This window comes from Phlebotomus argentipes, unplaced genomic scaffold, assembly GCF_947086385.1.
Source record: "Phlebotomus argentipes unplaced genomic scaffold, Phlebotomus argentipes genome assembly contig_42, whole genome shotgun sequence".
NCBI classification, from domain to species: Eukaryota; Metazoa; Arthropoda; class Insecta; order Diptera; family Psychodidae; genus Phlebotomus; species Phlebotomus argentipes.
The window spans coordinates 1,618,781-1,630,926 of NW_026776171.1; positions in this window are offsets into that span (position 1 = coordinate 1,618,781).

Below are 12,146 nucleotides of genomic sequence, written 5' to 3' on the forward strand. Positions count from 1 at the left end.
TGTATCACAATCTTCAGGACAACATCTTAGGAATCACATGACGAAGAGAATGTTATGGAAACTTTCCGTTTTCTGCAAATAATCACTCTGTTGCGCCTTTTTGACAAATAACAGAAGTAAAATAGTTCAAGTAAATTTTCTTTTATGCAATTTCCGTTTAAAATTAAACCAAATTAAACACTTTTACGTCGATTAGATCGCCAGATCAAAGATTACTTTACGATAAATACACATTTGCTTTTAAACGAGAAATTACTCATTGATTTCCACCATTTCCCTGGAATTTGCCTTAGAATTTGCTAAGAATCTATATTTATTATAAGATTATTATATTTTACAAGGAAAAAAAATTCAATCATTCAATTTATTTCCCTGGAAAGTTTCTCTTTTATTCAATGTTGTCGTAAATCCTTAGGCGGGTCGGCATAGGGATGGTGGAAATTGATAGTTTTCCAATTATAGGGTTTCTAATATGTATCAAAAACGTGAGAGATTGAGTGATTAATTGGCACAGAGGGATAAACCCGGGAAAAATCACCTCTGTGGGTGAAAATTCAAGCCCAAATGGAACCCAAATCAAGTTTCTTGGCATATTTTCCAATGGGTCAAAGAGTAACATATATACTCAGCTATACTCTAATATTACCTCATGTTGTAATAATTGCCAAGTAAGTTTGGAGCCAAGTTTCATCGCCAGGAGGAAGATGCAAGCGAAGATTCTGCTGAAAACTTTAAAATGCCACTTAAGTCCATGAGTGGCCGTCATTTTTTCTTTTACTCTGCTTTGCATGCAAAGGAACAGCGAACGGAGAGTGTTCCGAAGACTTACTCAGTGATAATGCAAAGGAGTTTCGTATAGTTTGGCTCAAACTTGTGTCACTTTTGGGGGGGCGAGATGTCTTGATTCTGGCGAGCTTCGTCGAGGGAGGAAAGAAAGAAAAAAAGGGTTCAGAGACGGTTGTTGAATGCGATGTGTCGGAGGAAAAAATTGCTTCCTGAAGTAATAAAACTTTTGCCAAGACCCCAAGGCCTCATAAAATGGTTTGCACACTTTTTCCACCATCGCCCCGAACTTTTAGTTTTTAAATAATAATAAAACGAACAGCCACTCGGCACACTATCCCAAGTGGCGCTGGGAGAAATATGTCCATGGCGATAAATCCGAGTATTTGTGGGCATCAATGGCGGGGGTGATGGGCGCGTGATGGGGGGGGGGGTGGGGGTGGAAAAGTGCAGACCCAATCGAAAAATTCCACACCAGTGCGAAATCATCAGGATATGGAAGGCCGTTGGGTGTGAATCAGTCAAGGAGAACCAATCCTTTTATTCTTCTCCCCCCTTTCATCGATGTGCGGCATGGCGACCTAAAAGTAACCCCAAATGCAATGTCAAGGGCACTTCTCCGGCCACATAATAAAAATTCCTTCGCATTCTGATCCCTTCCCAGTGCCATTGTGTGCCGATGATCCTTGGGAGTCTCGAGCTTCGTCGCCTTCGACGCATTATAAGCTATTTGGCATTTATCCCAAAACAAAATGTGCGAGTGAGAGATATTTCAGCACCCCGAAGCGAGGCCTAGAGATGGCATTAAATTCATATAATGCTGAAGAGAGGATTTCGATATACACATTTGTACATGGAGCTCCTTCTTCACCCATTCAATTCCGCACCCTTCAAGTGCGTTTTCCGATTCGCCACCCCCCCCAAAAAGAAAAGGGCGACCATGATGATGAAGCCGCAATGCCGAACTGGGAATTTCATTTCCAGCGCTCAACGCTTTTTCTGCCCTCCGCAGTTCCAATTCATTGCGGCCGAGAAGCGAGAGAGGAAAACGACCAGAAATGAATATATGGGGAGCATTTGAGTGCCATCAGAGGCTATATAAAGTGAAACTTTCCTAAGGGAGGAAATGCTTGGAGACTCTGCCAAAATCCCGGACAGTTATTTGAAGTATTTCACATGATAATCACAAGCAGAGAGATATTGAGTGCAAACTGGGCGATTCTTTACAGTTGTCTGCATTAATGTCTGCTTTGCAAGTCCAAAAACCAACGAACCAAGTAGATAAGTTGTGGATATGCACAATTCCATTCAAACTTTCGTCCTTCTTGGCCTTATTCGGAACTTGCTTTCTAGGTTATGTTACTCTTTAGACAATAAATGACATCATAAATGAAAGTACTTCCGGAATTTTCACTTATTTGAACTTTTGAAGAAAAAAAAACACTCAAATAAACATAACCTCAATTATTTTTTAACTTATCGTCTTCAAATTTAACCTAGATAAAGTCAAATTGAGATTTGCTCAGTGTTTTTGAAGAATAATGGCGAAAAAGATCCATAAAAATGTAATTAAAACTCTGAAAATCTTAGTTTCAAAGTTGTCAGTTGGGTTTTGGTTAGATTTCGGTTAGATTGTGGTTAGATTTTAGTTAAATTTCAAGGGATAAAATCAGTTGTTTGTTCTGTGACTCTTGAGAAGTGTCAGGGGTTTTTTCTCCCCTTTGCTACGACATTTCTCCCCATTACAAATGCAAAACAAGTTGGAAAAGCTGCAAAGGACATATCAAAATCAGTTGCAAGATGTGCATAATTCCTCCCGGAACTGTCTCACATGTTACAGAGACTTTCCTTGGGGCAGCATAGCAAATGTTGGCAGCAACTTGATCAAAGATGACTTTCTCACCCTCTCACTCAGTGTGACACCAATTGGGGTGTGCGAGGAGAGATTTGGGGACTGTATGCGGTTTTGCCTCCAGGCTCAGGAGGCTTCAACACCTCCAGAAAGCCACAAGACTTCGACCTCCGGTTCCCCACAATGCGACTATAATTGCTGGTGGAAACTATTGGCAAATTGAGCCGACGCGATGTCGGCGCGATGTCGTGGCGCCTTGTGTGGCTCATAATCAAATAAATTACCCTCCACAGGCATTTCAACGATGTGTGAATACGTTAAATTATCTCCAACGTGTTCTTGATGTGATTATCACGCACATTAGTCTCAGAGGCTGATTTCGTCCTGGCCCTCCTTCCACCCACTCACTTCCGCTGTGCTTTATGCAATAAATTAATTAATTATGGTGTCGGGGACGACGATGACAATATGTGTTCCGTAATCGGATGTTGTGGAGCTTGTCAGCATGCGAGTATCTGTCTCGTGTGCCGTGCAAGCTTTCTCTGGCGCTTTTCCGGGAGGATAAAAACTGGGCGTCACCCTCAGCTAAGGAGGGTTGGACGATTTATGAGATATAAATTATTTATCTTTCTATGGTATTTTTCTTTGAAAGCCTTCAGAGCAAAATTAGATCTTTTCTTCACAGCTTCACCGCATTGTGGGGGATCAATTAAGCTCTCTGTGCTGTAATTCAAAGGTGGTGAGATTTTGTGCTATCAATAAAGTCAATTTCACACCTCAGTTGTCAAATCATTAGCAAACAATTGACATCATTGCCAGCAATGGAATTTTCAGACGAAATCCTGTTTCACGGAATTTCGTCTATGTGGAAAAGTAATCACAAATGTCTGCTTGAGGCAGCTTTCCAAAATGTATTTCCGGCAGAAAACACACTTGACCAATACATTTAGCATCGTTTCACCTCAAGCTTTGCCTCAATTCAAACCTCCCGAGCTTTTCCTTCCACAATCTGTGCTTTTTTTTAATTAATGCATTTTCATCTAAAAATACATACACACGAGCGTCACAAACAATTTATGCACACAATATTCAAATGATTAGATTCCATATTTTTCATTTGAGCATAAATTTTCGCAAAGCCAAATGTTTGTGGAAATGTTTTGTCATGCGGAAAAAGCTTAGTTCACATGCAATTATCTATTAGTTCCATAAATTCAGTCCTGATTTACTATTGCAATTGGATGATATGAGCTCTCGCACGGGAGATTCGAATGTTTCCCTCAAAAAGGGGTTGGGGTTTTAGGGGTGAAATTCGTTGGGTGTGCGACGCCCGGTTTACACTGATGACTGTGGAGGAAAATACCGGAAGGAAGGAGAAATGGATCGCATCAATTTTAATTGAAACTGGTGACTCAGAGATAAAATTTCTAATTAAAATTTTGCTCGATTTGTAAATTGTGCTCCAGACACAAACACTGAAAATGTATTTATGCTCGAATGTTACTTGATAGATATTGATTTTTAGAGACATGCGACTGTACCTTTGTCGCTCAGAATACCGGCTGATGCAGCTATTTTGATGTTTTGCAGAGTCTCTGGCACTGAAGGAAATTTTGGAACAAGAAGCACTTTCAAGAATTAACACATTTTCTTCTCCGCACGATGTTTTGGGACACTTTTTCCTCTTCCTCAGGGCTTTAATTGAAAGGAAAGTGTGTTGTTCGCATAGCTTATGCTAACGTCAGAACTCTTGCCTCTTGTTAACATTTCTATGCCACGATAAGAAGATGTGCAGAGCCTCCAATACATCCTGTTTCTTGTTTCTCATGCATAATGGCGTGTTTTGTACATGACTTAATGCTGTTCATCGTTAGTTACTTCTAAAATCAAGAAGAAAATTACGTTTTCTTAAATTAACCCCACATTTTTCTTAATTTTACTCTAAGTTTTCTCCGTGTGGACATTTGACTTCTGCCAAGTAACTCGAATTATAGCTGCCGCGTGGCATTTATAAATCATCTGAAAAACTAACTTGTGTCTGCCATTGGTGAGGTTAAAGTGCTAAAGTTCAACCCCTTGCTGAAGAGCTTTGGCTTGAAGTGCTCAGTCAGTCCACCACCCACAATGGGGTGGAATGCGATCCAGGTTGAGTATCGCGAAAACTTTAATTGAACAACGTGCAGGTGAATTGCATCCTCACACACCGCCCCAATCGGTCGCCCATCCCCCTCCCTGAACAACCACTCACCGGCGCATCCCCTTCATCCTCGATTTCACATCCACTCGCAGCCACAGAACAAACATAGACACATCATTGGGGACGCCGGCAGGAGTAAATGGAATGGAATAACGTGCATCCCCAGCGAAGGGGTGCGCGGGGAGGGTTCAATAGCTCAGCTGGAGTGTTCTTCATGCCAGAATAAATATTCCATTCGCCACTTGTGTAATAGTGTTAGAAAATGATAAATATAAATGTAATTAAAATAGTTTCATCTCCACATGGGCGAAACTCTTGATAATACCAATTTAAATGCTCCATCGCGCGCTCAAGTGATGGAGTTAATTTGGGTGAAATTTAATTTTCAACCAAATTTTTCACTCCAACACCCACAGCGGGCGATCCTTTTTCCCAGACAACTGACTCGTGTGGCAATTGATGGAGCGCTCATTCAGCACAGCAATGGCATTTATAGTGTACGGGTTGGGGGTGAATTTTCAATTATTCCCGACTATTTCCATGACTTTTTCATTGCTTCGCACGTCGACACTTGGAGAAATTTGCATTCGCCATCACATTAATCACTTGCAATGACAATTTGATGAAAATTATGCATACTTTCACTTTTTCTACCATATAATTGAAAATGTTCCCTTTGAACTTATGGGAAAATTTCATTTTTTTTGTACGAGAAATAAGAGAGCAATAATTTTTCAGAGAACTTCAGAGAGAGAAAAAAATGCTTAAAAATTGAATGAAATGCATTTGACAAAATTAGCAAATTGTCTTGTATTTCATGACAGGAATGGAAAGCTCTCTCTCTCTAAAAATTTGTAATACAAATTACGTGAACTCATTTTGTCTGAGTGTGCACGAATTTCAATGAAAGGGTGCCCTTTTTTCCCACCATGTTCCTCATCAGTTCCATTGCATAAACAGCCCTGTTTTATTTACCATATGACCTCCGCTGCGACTCTTCGTCCAGCGACAGAGCCCGGAATCTGTGTGGGTGGAGAATTCCACCCGGCGTTCGCATCTTATTCCCTCAATATGCTGGCGAGAGAGAGAGTCTTCCACCCTCACACCCTGAGTCTGTGAGGGTGGCAAAAGTTTCTCCTCTCACACAGATGCTTTGGGGGATTTGTGTCGAGACAAAAGAGGGAAAGCAAGAGAGACTTTATTAGTTTGGTACTCATGGGAATTCACTCTCTGGTCACCCCGGCACAAAAAGCTCTGGAGCAAAAATGCTGCGCCAATGCTGAGCTCTTCAGTCTCTCGGGAGTCACTCACCCTCCTGATAGGAGGCACTTTATCGATCCCCCAAGTGTCTCTCCTTCCAATATAATCACCCCGCCCTGTCATCGTCAATTGTTGAGCTCTCAACGTGTGATGTTTCTTCATTTACAACATAATCTCTCTGCCAATTAATTATTAATACGATGGACTTTTTTTTTCTCTCAGCAGAAGAGATTCTTTTCTTCCTCTTTCTCTCACACACACTTCCTCTGGGGCGAATGTTAAAAATTCAGCTGGGATGCTCTAGGAAATTAGGGCATCATCACATTATTCTGGGGGCTCTTTTGAGCGTGCTGTTGATTGATATTGTTGTCGCTCTTCCACGCTGTTGTTTTCCACTGAAAGTGCGCCTGAAATCAGTCGCTGGCATGCTGATTTATTAATTTCCAACCTGGTCAGCGGCACACTAATGAAAGTAATCCACATATGGCATTGTGGGGTGGCGCGCGGACAGCGAAAAAGTCTTTTCCACGCAGCTGCGGGCCAAATTTACCATTTAATGAAAATGCCCACCGCAATTGTAATTCAATCTACTGAATTTCACTTCGCTTCCGGTTTTGTGGTCGCCCAGCACGATACACAACAGGGCTGGGCAAATTGGGGGATTTGCGAGATGGTTAGATTGCTCGTGTGGTGAGATTTCCTCTTTTCCCTCCATGATGTGTGATTGAGGCAAATTTCGACAAAGGCAATTTGTTGTGTTGGGCAAATTTAAAAAGACACACACACACACAAACACACACACACTATGTGTCGCCTATCATGAACAGTGATGGGCATGGTTGAAAGCTTTCCATGTCACATAAATTGTTTCGCATGCAAGAATGACATGAACATTTTCGTTTCTGTTGTGCTGCACACATTTGAAATTGTGTCTCATGCTGATGATATTTTCATAAAGCGCCTCTCCTCGAGCACTCATCATCGCATCCACTGTCATCTCCCCCTTGCAGCGCCCCTTCTGCAGGGGTGAGTAGAGAGCGCAAGCAACAATTTGTGGAAGGGCCGACAAGGAAGTAGACCGGGCTACAAGATGTGTGCCAGTGCAGAATGTCTCAGGCAACGCAGATGCAATTGAAGTATGTACTCTTTGTCACGTCAACCCCGCAGCGATGACAAACACAAAAGTGGAAAAGCATCAGCCTAGGCAGAAGGGGTTGAAGGGTAGAGTGGCTCCACATCCAGAGTATTCCTCTCACATTTCTCCTGCACACACTCTACTGCACTTTCACGATTTATATGGCATATGACTTGAGGGATGTTTCAGTGCAATTTTGGGGGGAATTTACGAAAGTTTGCAAATATTTCTCGCTCTTAGTTTCACATTTCACTTCATTTTCACCGGTGTTGACGAATTGAGAGCGCAACTTGGTCTTGAAACAAGACATGCGACGTCGTGAAATGTAGACAATAAATACTAGGGAAAGAAAGAACGTCGCTGTAGTATTTAAAAGAAAAATATACAGACATTCTTATAATCCTATAATTTTCTGTATGAGAAAATTTCGCATGTGTTTCTGCTTGAAATCATCACTTTACTCACTCAAACTAGGCTGTCAAGGGATGAAATGTTAGGAGATCGGATTGCACAATTATTAGGGAGCTTGAGGCGATGAATGGAGTCTTCCAACCACAAGACTGAAGACATCCATTGTATAGTGGAGGAATTTAATCTGAGGCGTCTGCTTTGAGGATGTAAACGCAGATGTAAATTTTAAGAACAGCCTGTGAGCTCGCTGTCTCCGGGCAGCTTCTCTCTCCCTCTCTCTCTACCCATTCCTGCCACACATGCAAAAGACAGTGAAGGAGAAGTACTTGTTCTTCATAAAGGGAAAATTTATGCCTTGTATGTGTTACGTGCTCCGGAAACTATCAAACTTAATGGGTCTTTTATCGTGTCCCAGCGTTCAATTGCACTGCACTCGCACTGCCGAGAGGGTCCTTTCTCCCTTTGCCTTTATCGTCACTCACCACATAAACAAGTGCTATTGAATTACGTGAGGATAGCAATGATAAGGCATGCTTTCTTTCCTTATCCCTCGCCCCCTACCCCTAACCAGTGGGGATTGAGCGTCGTGAGCTTTCGACTGCAGAAAGCTCAGAGCCCGTCATTTTGCATATTCTGAATAAATTGTATTTGCAATTTTACGGAATATTTCAGAAACGTGCCACTCGATTTCTCCTCATCACGGGCAATTCTGATGCTAGAAGTGAACACGAAAGCTCAGCAAATATTCAAATGCGACAATGAATTTCTGTCTTATTGCATTATATGCTGAAGGTCAAATGTGAGATTCCTATTGACAAATCATTTATTTGAGTGTCTTTGTTTTCTTGTGGAATCCTTAAATATATACAAAAATCTTCTTAAAGGATGCCCAGATAAATATAATTGAAAACAAATAGGATTTTGGCGAATGGATGGGAGGATAATAACTGAATTGAGCGGTCAATACGCGTATGAATATCAATTTCGGCACAAAATCGTGGTGAAATTCCGGAAAATCGCTGTGGCAAAAGAGGCGTCCGAGCTCCAAGCATTTAATCCTGGGCATGCAGGACGATTTTATAGTGTAATTAACTTTTCCGTGAGCTCACATGATATCTCCGTGAAACATATGAGTCTGGGAGAATTTCTCGCCCACTTGGTGAGCTTTTAATCCTCTCGCAGCGAAACTCTCAAAAACTTGAGGTCAACACAAAACACCTCCAATGTGTGCTTTCCAGCAACAACAGCTCTCCATGCTGGAATTATTAATGGAAATTGAAATTTCTCGAGATTAGTGTTTGCCTTTGAAATGGCAATTTCTCTCTCGTGTGTGTGGCAACATTTCCAGTCAGACACACTCTCCAAATGCTTGTTTTGCGTCACACAAATCACCCACGATTGAACCTCGCACTGGAGCTTTTGCGAAAATCACCGGCACATCTCCAGGACGTTTTGATAAATACAAACATCCATGCAGAACCAGAAGTGTAAATTTGTTTTATGCATCCATTAATTGATTGCCGAAGTGGAGAAAATCCAATTTGTCTAACGCAAAAGTTGTATTTTTCCTCCAAGATCAAATTGAAGTATGTTTGCCAATATAAAGGCATGAATATCCTGTGTTTTGCTTCTTATAAAGCGTCTGCAAGACGATTTAATTTGTACAGACTAAAAGCAGGGTAATTTTTCTATTTATTTTTGCTTTGTTTCAAGAAAAAGCTCTGCGAAAGCTCGCTTGGAAAAATGAATCAATGCGAAAGATAAACATATCCACATTATTATTATAAAATACTTCAATCAAGGGGAAAATCACTAGCCGAGTTTTGAGGAATCTTAATAGTCAAAATTTGAATAAAAGAAATAAGAAAATGAATATTTCCCAGATAATATGGCAAAATAATCAACAAATTTAATGTTTTCGGCATGATTTTTAAATATTTTCTGTATATTTAATTGCAATTTAAATATTTCTTGCTGTATCGAAATTTTCTATCTCTAAAAGAAGAATTTTCAGCGAAAAAATGAAGTTATTAAAAGAAACTCTTAGAAACGATTGATTTGTGGAATGAAATAAGCACTTCTGAATGCCTTTAAACTGCTGCAAATGGTTGGAGATTGCGAATGATTTTCCCCTTGGCTTCAATGCTGGAAGAAATAATATTTCCCAGGCAATTAGAAAACATTATTATATGCTGAATATCTGGTGCAAAATGAGAAGCCATCGCCGCGCCCTGTGGCCTTGCCAAGATCACACCGTGGCGCTGAGGGTGTGCCCGAATCTTGAAAACTAAACAATGAGACTTGTTTGGGAAAGCTTAAAGGTGATGTGTTGCCAGAAAATTAAGTCACTTTTCCCATCCAAGCGTCTGCCGACAAATTTGAATATAATTGCCGCGAGAAGCTGCGCGCAGAAAATATTTGTTGTGACAATATTTGCTGAAAAGTCGAGGTGGATTGGACTGCAAACTCACCTGGGGATTAAGTGTCATTTACTTGAGAAAATCCCACCGAGAGATTAGCCGTGGACTTTACTAAGCTCACGTGCGCTGGCAATTAGGACAATTTCGCAAATCTCCGCCCAGCTTTTGAAGTTCTTTTTTGAGTAATGAGCTTCTCACGGCGTCGCCATTCCTTTTCCTGAGATGCTGCACAATTGGATGGCTTGCGATAATGAAGACACTCAAGAGATGCCGATAATTTGGCGTGAATGGTGTGTCATTGAGTGGGCTAAATCAGGCAGTGTTTGAGAGAAAAATCGCGACGATCATCTGACTTACTGCCGGCGTCTTGAGAATGCGTCATCACGACGCGTGTTCGCGTGCTGGCATCAAAGTTGGAGTTTGCTGAAATGCCACGAAATCTTGGGGTTCACCGCAAATGTGAAAAGAGAACAATTTCCGAGCTTTGTAGTTGATGTTGGCGGGGCTTTTAATCCATCATGTTGGGGAGGGCTTTTCAAAGGCATCTTTGTTGAGGAAGAGACCAAGACAAGGCGCGGGCAGGAGGTGAGCTTCACATGCCGAGAGGATCAAACATGAATTGTTATCTGGGCTTGATTAAAAGATTTTCTACCATGTAAACTTGCTGTGGCACAACCCAAAAGCGACTGTGCGTCTTTGTCCCATTCCGAGGAGTCTCTTTGGGTCTCATTTTCTGATTGAACAACCAAAGGTTTGCACAATATAAGCCATACCGTCGAATCACTCCTTACACTATATATAATTTCATATTGCGTAGCTCAAGAAATGCTCTAAATGTCGACATTATACGTTGGCCTGTTCTGCCCTCAACATCCAAAACCATTTCAATGCGAAGACAACACAATTGAGACCGCTCATCGTTCCGGGAATTCTCCTCTGGATGTTTGCACATAAGACATTTACACATTTTCACTCGACAGAACATCGCCTTTCTCGAAAACTTCTCTTGGCCCAAGGCAGAGTCATCTTAGCGAAGTGGTGTATGAGAATCACTCACGAAAGCAAACAGAAATTCCACGAAAACCAAATGGAAATTCCCATTCAACGTGACTTTATAGTGCAAAAGGTGCAAAATTATTCATTGTAAACAAACATTTTTCTTCCTCAAGTACGCAAGTATGCGTCAAGTGTAAAATATCGCAAGATTTTCACAGGTTTTCCATTCTTTAGAGTCCCATTAAGTGCAGAAGAGCGTCAAGAGATGATGAAAAACTCATATTTTCTGGCCAAAAATCACTCAAAACAAGGTAAATTGGTGAGTCTTTCACCATAGATCTTCATTCCACAAAGTTCATGTGCGAAAATAGCTGCTTTTTAGCTTTTCTTAGCTTCTCTGGATGGTCACGATATGTGTAATTCCGGCCTATTTAGCGCTATTATCACACAAAAATAAATCTCTATCAATTTACGATGGCAAAAGACCTTTGAATCGTGCAAATTGAAGTGTTTACTTTCAGTGGAATTTTATTGCGCGTGAATTTCTACGGGTACACCACTCTGAAGCGCCTTCTCCCCTTGGCAGCCCTTGAGCTGCTCTCACTCTTGTACTTCTGTCTAGGAACAAGGCTCATTTGCTGTGCCCCGCAGTGAAAATCACACAGAATGAGCAAGTGAATCAGGGAATCAGCCTCAAACTCTGGGTCGCGAGCTCTTAGCCGAGAACGCAACTTGTATTTTAATTTGACCCACACCCTCGATGGTTCCCCAAATTTTTGGGGCATTGTCGAGGAGTTAACAAATAGAATTTTCACTTATGCTTATTTGGTGCTAAGTGGCCTGAATTCTCCACCCTCTCGAGCGCCCATCAAATATATTCTCAACTCCGCCAGTGAGGCGCGCGCGCGTGCTGCAAAAGGGAAGTTTTTTTTTGGCAACAATTCACACACTTATCTATGTATTATCATGCATGGTGAATATCTTGCAAGTGCGGTGAATTATCATAAAAAGCATCGCCTCGGCAGCCAAACGGGTGGAAAATGAATACAAATCAGCCTGCTCGGGGAGAGTGGCGAACGCGCACCCCTCATT